This window comes from Nyctereutes procyonoides, unplaced genomic scaffold (assembly GCF_905146905.1).
Source record: "Nyctereutes procyonoides isolate TBG_1078 unplaced genomic scaffold, NYPRO_anot_genome, whole genome shotgun sequence".
NCBI lineage: Eukaryota > Metazoa > Chordata > Mammalia > Carnivora > Canidae > Nyctereutes > Nyctereutes procyonoides.
Window position 1 is genome coordinate 9,887,361 of NW_026575021.1, and position 11,649 is coordinate 9,899,009.

An 11,649-nucleotide genomic window follows, 5' to 3' on the forward strand; every position below is an offset into this window, starting at 1 on the left:
ATGGGAGGTGATTGAGTTTGGGGAAAGGAACTAACCATCCCGCAATCCACCTGTTGGCATCACCACTAGTCTCAGCGGATCTAGCTCCTCAGTGACTCTTGGTCGGCTCTACTCTCCACCTCCAAGTAAGGTACATCCCTGTCTGTCTCCTGGATTACTTTAAGGCCTTCTAGGGACCTTTAGTACTTCTCCTTGCCCCACTCCCCCACCCAAAGTCATATGTTCTCTTCATCCCTCCACGAATCAGAAACCTTCAGTGCAGGCGCCTGGCTGGCTCAGTGGGTAGAGCATGCAACTCTCGATCTCAGGGCTGTCAGTTCAAGCCCTGCGTTAGGTGCAGGGATTACTAAAAAGTCAAGCAAATAAAAACTCAAAACCCTTTGATGCTCCCCATTGCCTATATAAAGACCAAATCCCATAATTAGACACACCCTACCATTCCAACTTTATCTCATGACATTATCACTTCTCCACACATTCTACATTCTGGTTTATATCATTTAGACCAATCATTTATTCAATTATTTCAGTGAACTTTTGAGGCCTTCGCTGGTCCCTGATCAGTTTTCCTCCTATTGTTCACGACTGCTACTGAAATTTCCCTGTCCTTGAACTTTCACTGAGAAAATTTAGGCTCTCAGGAAGAAACTCCCTCATTACCTACCCCACAGCAGTACACATTGACTGTCCACGTCTACACTCACTCCTCAGCTCGGATCTAAGAAGTCAGCATTCGATGGTCAAGGTTAACTCCTCCGGTCAGCTCTTGCTAGAGTCCTGGGGGAGCATCCCTTCATGTTTCCCATTCCTTCACTTCCAAGCTTTCCCTATCCACTGGCTAAAAGCATTTAAATAAAAGGAAGAGAGGCCTGGGTGCCTCAGTTGGTTAAGCATCCGACTCTTGATTTCAGCTCAGGTCGTGATCTCAGGGTCGTGGGATCGAGCCCCACATTGGGCTCCATGCTCAACGGGGAATCCACTTCTCCCTCCGCCCCTACCCCTACTCGTGCTCTCTCTCTAAAAAAATTACATCGTTAAAACTATATAAATCTTTAAAAATATATTAAAAATTAAAGGAAGAAAACACCCCCCTACAGCTCTGTGTATCTACAGCTCCTTCAGAATACCACCTTCTTCTCTTTTCATAGCGAGGCTCCTGAAAGGAATGGTCAACACCTCTCCATCGACTCCTCAGTGCCCTGTCATGAGGCCCCAGCCCCTCAGTCCCTTGATATGTGCCAACTGAGGCCACATCACCCTCCAGTGACTCTACACCGCAGACTCCTAAGCCTTCATCAAACAAGGTCTCCGCAGCATTTGATGCTGCAGCCCACCCCCACCTTGAGACTCTTTCTGTGGTTTTGTGCTAGAACTCTGGAAATGAGGATCCCAGCAGGACACAGATGGCAAGAAACCGGGATAACTGGACCAGAGGTTGATGATCTAGGCGGGATTAAGGGGGCCTAGCAACGGAAGGTGAGGGATCTGAGAACTAGCAGCAGGGGACAGGTCTTTCCCACCCTTAGGCCTGCAGAGACCGAGGACCCGCAGCTGCGCGTGTGCACCCCTGAGTGCGGACTTGGGTAGAGGAACAGAGCCGCTGGCAAGCCATACCCTGCAGGAGGAATCTCCCTGCGTCTCCCTCTTCTGGCCCTGTCTTCTCTGTCAGGGCCTCCCGGCCGCTGACGTCGGGGAGCCAGAGAGCAAGAGAGCCAGTAGATGCAGTCCACAGGGGTCAGCCACAAAGCTGATGCGGAAGGGAAGAAAGATCTGGAGGGGCAGACGGAGAACATCCAGCTTAGACTTTCTTCTGATTCTTCTACCTCTGGTCATTCTTCCTCAGGCTCCTTCCTACGTTCACCTCTTAAACACCCGTGCTGCCCAGGGTGTAGTCTCGGAAACTCTTGTCTTCCCACTCAGCTCACTTTCCCTGGGCGAGCTACTAATGCCACCACCACCTCGTGGGCGATACATTTCATTTCTGTGATTCCAGCTCTGAAATCTTCCTGGAATTTCACACTCCCTTCCACTGCCCGTGGGACGTTTCCTTAGGCACTTCCAACCAGGGGTGTCCACAGTGCAACTCCTTGGTTCATCCTAATCCTCTGCACCCACCACGTCCGACCTCCGGGCTCCATTTCACTGCCCACCCGGTTGCTCCATCCGGAAACCCTGGAGCCAGTCTTTTGGCTTCCCCCTCCTCACCTTCCAATCTAATTCATTGGTCATTCAGAACGGCCACTTCAAGCCCTTTAAATATCCACCGAATCTATTCCCTCGTCTCGTTTACACGGTTACAGCTTTTGCCTTCACCGTGACCCTCCCACTGGGTCTGTGATAACAACGAGTCTTCACCTCCGGTCCTGTGTGTTGTTGTTCTTTCCCACACTACAACCGGGAGATGGTTTCTAAAATGCAAATATGATCACGTGGCTCCCCTGATTAGAGCCCATCCGTAGGCTGCCAGCTTTTTGGTTTCTCTACAGCCCCACATAACTCTGTGTCCCCAGGCCTTTGCCCCGTCACATCCGCCCTCAGTGTTCTTTCCAACCTCACCCAACAACTCCACCCAAATACGCCCTCCTCTCAGTTTCCCCTACTCTGTTCTCAGGTCCACACTCACTCCCTCAGGGAGCCCCCCCACCTTGGAGCCTCAGATTAAGTTAGATTTTTCCATCATGAACTCTCATTTACACAAGCATCGTCCTTCACAGACGAGAGCTCATCACAAGTAAAATTAGTTATTTGTGTGATTACTGATTTAATGTCTGTCTGCCCCTTTTATACTATAACTTCCATAAGGACAACAACAACAGCAAAATGTGTCTTGTGTCCCCAAGGTCTGTCCTTTAGTAGGTTTTCAATACACCAATATATTAAATAAACAAATGAAAACAGACTCCTCAGTACAAGGATGTCCATGAATCTGGCCCTGCTTTCCAGGCGGCGTTCCGCCCAGTATTTATTTCACTGTGCCCTACCTCATTCCTGACCTCCAAAGTCACAAGCACCCTGGACTATGTCACCCCACCACACCTTAGTCCACACTGCTCACACTTTCTGGGTTGCACCGACGACCTTTCCACTAACGCCCTGACTCACCCGCCTGGCAAATATCTACTCTTCTCTCAAGATACAGGGTCACCTCCTCTGTGAGTCTTTCTAGCCTCATTCCCCCCAAGCAGAGCGGACCACTTCCTTCTTCTCTGCACCCCCCCCCGCCCCCGCCCCGGCACCACCGCGTACTATGGAAGACGCAGGCTTCACGTGGCCTGAGTGAGATCTTCCAGAGGATCGTCTGTTGGCCAACTTGTAACGGTTGGGTGAAATTCAGTCTCACTTAGCGTCTGTGAAGCTGAAAATCATCTCAAGGTGGGTGGTTATTTTATGAAGTGAAAAATTACTTTCTATTCCAGTAACACAGAGCAAAGGTATACACAGTTTTGAACTATTTTTGTTTGTTTTTCTTCACACTTCAAAAAAACAAAAACAACAAAACCAAAAGCTTCTGGTATGTGGCATAAACACCACAGGCATGGCAGGTAAGTAGCTCTATTTCTCAGCAAGCACTTGGAAAAACAAATTTTTACAACCCCTCTCCACGCGCCTGCTGTCAACGCGGCTGACACTGCTCAGTACGGGTGAGCTTGGAGGCCTGTGACTTCCAGATTTCCAAAACGGCTCACCTTTGGCGTCTGCCTGCAAACTGCCTCAAACTCGAAAGCACCTAAGTTCCACAGATCTTCTTTACCTGAATTTTCCCCCCTGTTTTAGTTCCACTCATTCTGATTCTGTCTCTAGCTCTATGATTACATAAATGACCTTTAGAACTTACCTTTTCATTAAGTTATATCTTTTTGCATTTTTCTAGCAAAGTAGCCCAAATTTTTATCAGCCTAACAATTCCATAATAGCATATTTTCATCTAAGAAACATTTGAAGAAAAATCCCCTGTATAATTTACCTTTCTGTGTTTCTAAACCTATTCAATAAGTCTTGGACCAATGACTATAAACCCAAAATATGAAACATTAAGCTCTTAGCCCTCTTAAACCAAGTCATTATGCTATAGACCTTAAACTTACGTAGTGCTATATGTCAATTAAATCTCAATACAGGGGATCCCTGGGGTGGCTCAGCAGTTGAGCGTCTGCCTTCGGCCCAGGGCATGATCCTGGAGTCCCAGGATCGAGTCCCACGTCGGGCTCCCTGCATGGAGCCTGGCTCTCGCTCTGCCTGTGTCCCTGCTTCTCTCTCTCTCTTTGTGTCTCATGAATAAATAAAATCTTTTAAAAATAAATAAATAAAATAAAAATAAAAAATCTCAATACAACTGGGGGAAAGATCTCATTCTCCTTGAAGAGCAACCAATGCCATAAATGAATTGTCTTTTTAATATTATCTCCTGCAAAACCTTCAGGCTCAATATATTCCTTTTTTTTTTTAATTGAAACACTTGACACACAATATTACCTTAATTTCGGGTGTCATTAAACTCATTTTCAATCAAATTCGTAAAAAAAAATTTTTTACAGATCTCATTTATTTATTCATGAGAGAACAAAAAGGCAGAAGGAGAAGTGGGCTCCCTAAGGAGCAGGGAGCCTGATGAGGGACTCGATCCCAGGACCCTGGCTGGGATCACAACCCGAGCCTAAGACAGACACATAACTGACTGAACCACCCAGGCACCCAGTAAAACTTTTTCTTAACCCTCTAGAATGGTTGAAGATGTGAGGTTTGGACCTTCATCTCCCCTCCAGAAGCCTTTGTCTGGTTCTTTGCAGTGGCCATGCAGGGCCAGGGAAAAGCAAGGGAGTCATGAGGAATAACTGCTAGAACCACCAAACAGCAAACATATGCAAGGAAGCAGATGTCTCCTCATTTCCAGTCTATTTAAAAGACAAAATCTAATCCACTCAAAGCTACAATGTCTTTGAAGTGCCTTCAGACCCAAGGGAAATGAAGGTGGGAGGAGGAGAAGGCATTCTTATAGAAATAATATTAACCATAATTTTTTGGTATGGTTTACAGTAGATTGATCTGTCCTTAAACAAATGTAATTGGCAGGCCATGGACTTACCACAGGTCTCAAGAGCCTGTCCCCCAATAAGCAAGGGAAGAGGGTACTTTCTTTCTGTTGCCTGAAAATCACATATTTGCAAGAGTTTGAGGACAAGACCTCTGGCTATCTGAGCCTAGCTTCTGAACAAACCTCTGCTAATTTCTGTTTTTCAGTACCCCACTTTAATGTTCTACTACTATCTGAAGATGCTAGGTGATGTGGGCAATGAAAGTCTTACGGAATTTTAAAGTTTTGCATGCTCCATAATTTAGCATATGATGAATGCCCCTCAGTCACCATAATAGACAAGGACATCCCCAACCCAGGTGTAAATTCTTTCCAGTATTTTCCTGACATACATTTCATCTCCCTTTGAGTGTCTATGTATCTACAATCCTGAAGCAATCTGTATGATTAAACATGAGTAACATCGTTGCTCATTCGATTAAATACAAACATATTTGTCATTTAAAAAGAAAATTCTCAAGGCACCTGCATGGCTCAGCGATTGAGCATCTGCCTTCAGCTCAGGTCCTGATCCCTGGGTCATGGGATCGAGTCCCACATGGGGCTTCCCGCATGGAGCCTGCTTCTCCCTCTGCCTGTGTCTCTGGCTCTCTCTCTGTGTCTCTCATGAATAAATAAATAAATTCTTTTTTTGAAAAATGAAAAGTAAAAAGAAAATTCTCAGGGCACATGGGTGGCCGGGTAACTGCAGCCCGGCTATTTAGGGGCAGCGCCAGAAAAGATCTCCTTTGTGTCCAAGGGTTCACCGTCATACTCTTAGGTTTCATTTCAGATTTGCTCTATGACAGACCTGCTGAAAACTGCAATTGTTATTCCAAATTTTAACTGCTTTTCATTCAGAACTTGCCAAGTCCAATAATACACACCACATCTTCTTTATCCATTCATCAGCAGATACTTGGGGTACTTCCATAATTTGGCTATTGTAGATAATGCTGCTCTAAACATCGGGGGGCATGTATCCCTTTGAATTGGTATTTTTGTGTCCTTTGGGTAAATACCTAGGAGTGCAATTGCTGGATCATGGTGTAGCTCTATTTTTAACTCTTTCAGGAGCCTCCACAGTTTTCCAGAGTGGCTGCACCAGCCTGCATTCCCACCAACAGTGCAAGAGGGCTCCCCTTTCTCCACGTCCTCTCCAACACCTGTTGTTGGTGTTGTTCATTAGAGCCATTCTGACAGGTGCGAGGTGATACTACTCAGCCATCAAGAAGAATGAAATCTTGCCATTGGCAAGGTTGTAGATGGAGCTAGAGAGTATTATGCTGAGCAAAATAAGTCAGTGAGATAAAGACAAATACCATATGATTTCACTCCTACGTGTAATTTAAGAAACAAAACAAACAAGCAAAGGGGAAAAAAAGAGAGAGGGGCAAACCAAGACACAGACTCTTAACTATAGAAAACAAACTGCTAGGAAGAAAGAAAGAAGAAAGAAAGAAAGAAAGAAAGAAAGAAAGAAAGAAAGAAAGAAAGAAGAGAAAGAAAGAGAGAGAGAGAGAGAGAGAGAGAGAAGAAAGAAAGAAAGAAGAAGAAAGAAAGAAAGAAAGAAAGAAAGAAAGAAAGAAGAAAGAAAGAAAGAAAACGAAAGCAAACTGTTGGTCACCAGAGGGGAGGGGAGTCAAGGGATGGGTGAGAGGTGATGGGGCCGAAGTAGCAATGGGCACTGGGTGATGCATGGAAATGTTGAATCACTACACTGTGCACCTGAAACTAACACTGTGGGATTTAAACTAAAAACTCAAAAAAAAAAATAATAATAATAGGACTCTCTGTTTCATCCTTCCACACAAAGTCAGTCCAAAGTAAAAAGGTTGATATGAACCCAGATAATAAAACTAACTGGATGAGTAATGAGATTTCACGCTGCAGGATGCGGCGGGCGTATTTGAAACAATCCCCTTGCTGATGACCCCTCACATTCCCCGGCCTTGATGGCGCTGAATCATAAGCACACTTCCTGTCGTGTTTGGGTTACGAGCTTTGTCATGGGCACGGCTGCTAGTGTCAAATACCAGAAATGACGATGTACTTGCTCGAGTTGCCATAGCACCAGTTGCAGGGTTCTCGCCTCCCGGAGCCCAAGACTGGATCTCACGGACAGAAGGGTAAAGTGAAAAGTTCATTAAGTGAAGGTGAGAACAGAAAAGGAAAGCTCTAGGGGTGCCTGGGGGGCCCCGCGGCTGAGCATCTCCTGCGGCCCGGGGCGTGAGCCTGGGTGCCCGGGATCGAGTCCCACATTGGGACCCCCGCAGGGAGCCTGCTTCTCCCTCTGCCTGTGGCTCTGCCTCTCTCACGAATAAGTAAATAAAATGTTAAAAAAAGAAAAAAGAAAAGAAAAGAAGAAAGAAAGAAAGAAAAGAGAAAAGCTTGAGGGAGAGGATTCCAGAAGGACCGGCCCGGAGGACTTTGATCATCAGTCTTTTCTGGAGAACTGGCCAAGGAACCTGGTAACTAGCATGTCAGTAACAGGGGAGCCAGGCATGGTGGCCTCGTGCGTAGCCTGTGGAGGCGTACGGCAGGCAGGGGGATTTGTCACACTTGCCTTCTCTCGGGGGCGGCTCGCTGTGACATGCCTCCCCACCCGGGGGCTCTGTGAGCTCCCCACCTGTCCCCCGCCCCAGCCTCGGCCACTCACAGCTTTCAGTGGGGAAGAGAGAAAAGGCGCGGCCTTCGGGTGTCTTCGCGCCTGCGGTCGTCAGCACGTGCCACCTGTCACGGCGTCTGTCACTGTCGCTCGTGCCAGCTGCAACGGGTGACTTTGCAAACTTCCCCCAAGGCTCTCTCGGGATTAGAGACGTCCGGACAGGGGAGGTTATGCCTCATGCGTGTGTAGGAAGAGCCTTGCCCCGTAAAGCAGCTTGACAACGGGGTCCTGCAGGCTCCGTCCTCGGCGCCCGGAACTCGCAGCTAGAAAGACGTGTCGCCGGAGCCGGGGCGGCCTGTGCCACCTGCGGCCTGTGCCTCGGCCGGGCGGGCGCCAATGCGCCTGGACACGCTCCTCGCCCGGCCAGCGGGCAGTACCCTGGACAGCGCTGTCCCTCCAACCAAGGGGGTGCTCATGCTCCCTTTCCCCGCACTCTCGGGACCCTTGGCCGCGAGCTGCCCGGGCCCCTCTGCGTGGGGCGCACGTGAGGCCAGGCCTCCCACGCAGGGCGGCACCCCGGGCCTCTGTCCGGGCTCCCTAGGACTTGCCCATCCAGGCCACTCTGCACATCAGCTTCGCAGACTGCGCCAAGGGGTGAGGTGGGGGCTCAGGTGTGGGAGGCGCAGGTGGGGAGCCCGGGAGGGCTGCTCCAGGTGGAGTCGCTGCTGTGATCTCGCAGGTGGCAGCGAAGTGGGGGGTGGACAGAGCAGCCCAGGGATCTTAGAGGGGAAGGAGCCGGCTCTCCTGGCTGACCCGGTGTGTGCGCAGCAAGTGTCCCCCACCCCAGAATGCCCTAGATGGGGGATCCCTGGGTGGCTCAGCGGTTTAGTGCCACCTTCGGCCCAGGGCAGGATCCTGGAGTCCCGGGATCGAGTCCCACGTCGGGCTCCCTGCATGGAGCCTGCTTCTGCCTCTTCTGCCTCTGCCTGTGTCTCTGCTTCTCTCTCTCTCTGTATCTCTCATGAATAAATGAATAAAATCTTAAAAAAAAAGAATGGCCGAGGCGGGCGAAGGCCTGCAGGCCCGGAGGGAGGATGGAGGCTCCGCTCCACTGCGGGGCAGCAGGTCCCCCCACCACCCCCTCTCCCTGCCGCTGACTTGCTGGAAAGACAGGGTCGGCCGCCCCCACCACCACCGGACTTGGCTCAGGGCTCCCCCCAGCACCCGCCCAGGATTTGGGTTCTCGCTGTCCAGAGTCTAGGAACCTGGTTGCTCATTCCTCCTGGGACTACCCCACCTGCCTGTCAGGACGCCCCTCAAAGTCTGCTCCCCTTTCTGCGAAGCCTCCTCCGATTGTTCTAGCCCCCGACTCCTGACTCCTGCGTGGCTCCCTCGAGCTCCCTAAATGCACACCTTGCCATTCTAGTGAAACTATTTCACTCTGCTCAGGTCTACAGTAGTTTTCTGACACAGCGTGGGTCTCACTTTTTGCCATACATGTTTATAGGCTTAGTGGGCTGCTGTACCAGCACAGCCCAGGTAAAGCTGGCCTCCCCGATGTGGGCCAGGACAACACCACGGACCCCATAAGAAGAGAGGGCCTGCTGACTTCTCCTGCAGGGTAGCCCAGGGTACACTGCAGAGACTCGGGGCTACCCGAACCCTCCTCTGACAACCCTCTGCTCTACCCAGAAGGGCTGGGGATGGCACTGAGGTTCCTCATGAGGTTTTACTCACACCTGGTGTTGCTGCATGAAGATCCACTCCTTAAAGAAAAAAAGCACCTGCTTCTGGTTCCACGGATGGAACTTGTGTCCTGTAGCATCTGGGCCATATACTCACTGAGCAAGGATCGTGTTTTATTTATTTATTTTTAAAGATTTTATTTATTTATTTATTCATGAACGACACATAGAGAGAGAGAGAGGCAGAGACACAGGCAGAGGGAGAAGCAGGCCCCATGCAGGGAGCCCGACATGGGACTCGATCCCGGGTCTCCAAGGTCACGGCCTGGTCTGAAGGTGGCGCTAAACCGCTGAACCACCCAGATGTTCCTGGGATCATGTTTTATACATAAGCCCCCCCCCAATCCCGTACATTCCAGTATCAAATATTGAACAGAACTTAAGGAATTAAGTCAACTTTCAAACACATCTTATTTGGTGAATCATTTCATCAAAATAAAGTGAACATAGGGCTGACTCTTTCATTTTTTAAAAAAGATTTATTTATTTATTCATGAGAGGCAGAAACACAGGCAGAGGGAGGAGCAGGCTCCGTGCTGGGAGCCCTATGTGGGACTCGATCCCAGGACTCCAGGATCACACCCTGGGCCAAAGGTGGCGCCAAACCCCTGAGCCACCCAGACCCTCGTTTTAAGGAAAAGCAGTTAGGTGTTGCTAATAAGCAAGGACAACTGGCACAGCTTTAACCAATTCTGCTGGAAGGCGTGGCCCCAGGGGCTCCTGTCACCTTTACGTAGGATCTGCTGCAGGAACGAGAAAGCCTTTCAAATCCAATGTAGAAATGCTTTCAAATCCAAACAGAACAAAAATGAAAAAAAAAATCCCTCAGTGTCTACTTCTGGAAAAGAGAATGGTTTATTATTACTAGAGATTTCCTATCAATTCGTTGCACTCACACAGTCAAGTCTTTCCACGTAGTGTCCTTAATATCTAGTGTAAATATTACAGTCATTTCTTATATCTTATTGATTTAAAAGCTCATTGTCCACTCGAATGCAATGTTTTCCTTAAATGGTGGCCACCTGCATACAGCTGTGAAAAATCGAGAGTTACATACGCTTTGACCGTTTTTAGATTCACTAATTATGAACGATTTAACCACATTTGCTTTCTGTCTGGAAGGCATACACTCTGTGTTTTTATATATTTAGATTTGCACATAAGATCCAGAAACATAAGAGAATATGCTTAAGCTCCACCCAGAAGGGCTCGTTGTCACACATTATCTTCAATGTGAGACACAGTAAAATGGTATTAGCTACGTTTCCGGACTCTCTGGACCCCTTACAGGTCCCCAAATCACTCTAGATGCATGTTCGTCTTGCCTTAGTGACAGTTTACTGACGTTGATCCCACTCCCTGAATGCTATCCCCACACCCGTCAGCAAGGAGGCTCAACCACCGATTCTGGTGGATGATGTGAAATAACGTGGATAATTAGGCAGGAAATAAACTCCCTCCCCTCCGTTTCCCCCCAAATCTGTCATTCTGTTCTTCCTTGCAGATGGCAGAGGTAGCCGAACTGGCTCTGGGGAAGCAGGGTTCCAACCTGAAGCCGTTGTCAGGTGACCAATGGGATCACAGCTGGAAGACCCTACCATGTACCCTGACCTTGTTCCGTAAATGAGGAAGCTGAAGCACAGGTTAGTCCACGCACACGCCCCGGTTACCCAGCCAGTCCGTTTGCAGCCACAGTTCACTTTGGACGTCGCCCATCCATGAGGACAGGCCCTTCCTTTGATCTGCCACTGCTGCTGGACAGAGAGGCCCTGCCACCCGGAGGCTTTAGAAAACGTCCTTTCCAGGATGTCACAGCACCTTCCTAACTCTTCTTCCCAAGAAAGCCATCTGCCCGCCTGCCCGCTGCTCTGCTGGGAGGCCGGGGGTGCTGCCTGGCAATGGGGTGCGGCTTTGGGCGTGCTTCCTGCCCCCTGGGCTCCACGCAACTGCCTTCCAGGGTCACAGCTTCCCTCTTCTCGCTCTCCCTCACCCCCTCTGCCCCTGACCCGAGGGCCTCGGCTCGGCCTCTCCCCATTGAGGCCTTTTCCCTGCAGTGGCCTCCCTGCCTCCTTCAGCCCCACATCGCCAGAAATGCTCCATTTGACATCTCCCTATCTCCCGAGGGGGCTATTGGGGGCTGCCACGATGAGTTTAATGAGGGCTCCCAGATTTAGGAAATACGAATACAGAGGGCCCAGTGGAGAGTGCCTTTTGGGTAAACAAGA